The sequence below is a fragment of the Leiobunum rupestre genome, chromosome 1 (genome assembly GCF_980474605.1).
Source record: "Leiobunum rupestre chromosome 1, qqLeiRupe1.1.hap1, whole genome shotgun sequence".
Lineage (NCBI taxonomy): Eukaryota > Metazoa > Arthropoda > Arachnida > Opiliones > Sclerosomatidae > Leiobunum > Leiobunum rupestre.
Window position 1 is genome coordinate 21425196 of NC_143384.1, and position 2321 is coordinate 21427516.

The 2321-nt window shown below is 32.6% G+C and overlaps 1 non-coding gene across 1 annotated transcript; it reads right to left on the reverse strand.

Moving 5' to 3' along the window:
• Window positions 1–267: 267 nt before the first annotated feature.
• On the reverse strand, window positions 268–339 carry TRNAG-UCC (transfer RNA glycine (anticodon UCC)). Its single transcript has one exon. It is a non-coding gene; the product is annotated as a tRNA-Gly (tRNA).
• Between the last annotated feature and the right edge of the window lie 1982 nt (window positions 340–2321).

Genomic DNA, 2321 nt, shown 5'->3' on the forward strand with positions numbered 1-2321 from the left:
GGGTATTAGCCTAGCTGATTATTATTATTATTATTATTATAGAATTCGAAAATTAGGTTTACAAATTGTTGTATATTTTTAAAATACAAATTGATAACTTGGTCGGTTTGTAATTCTAACCTCAAAGTTTGACCCTGGCAAGAAAAATATTATAAAATTACTTCAATGATAAACTATGCCAGTCTGATATATAATAAAATTACGTAGTTTGTATTTATTAAAAAATTACTTTTATATAAAGGCTTAAATAAAATCAAAAATTACACTTGCGATGGCCGGGAATCGAACCCGGGTCAACTGCTTGGAAGGCAGCTATGCTAACCTCTATACCACCATCGCTTGGAGTAAGGAGTTAAAAGGATCATATTCATACAAAATAAGATAAACAGTGAACGGGTTTTCCTCATATCCTCAATTATGGCGAGATAAAAAGCACGCTTCATCGCCTTGCGCTACTTAGATAAAAAAAAAACACCGAAGAGACAGACATTGAGATCTACTTAATAAACCACCCCCATAAAATAGAATTGAACCGGACCAAAGCGAAAGACATAAAAATAGATATTTATACGTCTATTGTACCTACTAATAGATGTAGACAGATAAATTTAAACCGATTTTTACGTCTGATAGGCGTACTATAACGTGCAATTACAAAACTTGATGATTGTTTAACACGATAGCGATAATTATTATGCTCGAACTTTAAATGTTTGTGATTTTTTGCGCAGTTGGACAAATATCGGAGATACTAAGTTAATATTTGCGGTGTTGAGGTTAAAATCGTGATAATTGCGGTGCGTATACTTTACCCGATTTTAGCCCGTAAGCGTACTGTCAATTGATAGTTCGTATAGTTCGATTTCCTGTGTAATGTTATATTTTAAGGTTTCTTGTGGTTGGTTTTTGTAATGATTGTAATTGTTAGGTTTGTTTGGTTATTCTGGATTTACTTTGACTAGAAAGTTGGTTTATAGGATATTTGTTATTGTCAACGCTTCAATAATTTTGTGTTTACTGGCTACAATAGATTTTTTTGAACTGGCTACATGTTACTGTCATTTGGAAATAATATTGAATTATATTCGAAGACACTGTTATCGTCGACCACTTAACAATATACGGGATTTTGAATCTCAAGCAGCAGGGAAATGCGAACATTTAGGTTTGGGTTCGGTTGATAGGTAAAAAAGGACTTTGTAAACAAATCGAGGTAACCAACGTAAAAAAGTAAACTTAAACAGTGTTTAAAGTCCCTGCTGCTTGGTTTTGGGCTTGTTGCAGCCTACTTCGAGGGGCTAGCAGGCCACACTTTGAAGCTTTCTGGCGCTCTTTTAACTCATCGTAGGAAAATGGGGAAAAACAGGCATACTTCTAAACTCACCCCCTACAACTCGTTAAATATTTTGCATAACCTTTTGACACATCCTGTATATTATATTAAGTTAAGAATTATTTTTTAATAAGTTTATGTAAATTTTAAACGTATTTTCGCAGGCTAAATATAGTTATTAATGAGCCAATCATGGAAGCATACAAAACCATATGTAACTTCACCTCGGGGTGTTGAATTTTACCAACCAAAACGCGAGTCCATTACTTCGTTTAATGATATAGAATGTGAAAATTACACTGCGTAGAGATCTCTACATATTTTAAACTAGAGTTGTTAATTTTTCGGAAAAATAAAATGCGAAACGTTTTCGAAAACATTTTCTGCAAATCGAAAAAATAAAAAATTGAAACATAGATCACTGTTAAAGGGTTTTTAATGTTTTTATCTTTTGATCGATATAAAATGTCTAATAACAGTAAACATGCTACAAAACATTAATAGTGTTACCTTGTTAATCAGTTTAAACTAGTATAGAGGTTTAGTTTTACTTTTAGATTCGAAAAAATGAGGTGAAAATTCCGCTTTATTTAAATTTTCAAACAATATTAGACTAATCATGGAATTAAAACTTTTTTATTTTATTTCGGAAAAATACGGAAATGTTTCCGGAAAAAAGGCCTCGGTCATTTTCCGGAAAATTTTCTGACTTACAACACCATTTTAATCTGTATTTCACCGATCAAATGGTATTAGAAAATCGATACAAACGGTCTTTTTGATAACATGAATTCTTTAATAATAACAATAATGAGCAAGGTATCACCCAAGGCCCAATTCATCGAATGACTTTTAACGCCATTAATTCGTGTGGCGTGGTTACAAGAGTAGTTCAGAGTTTTCACCCAGTGGTCACTGGTGGTATAAACTGACGACTACTTCTCGCTCAGAAATATTTTATATACTTTTGCAATCGCCTAATGGCATT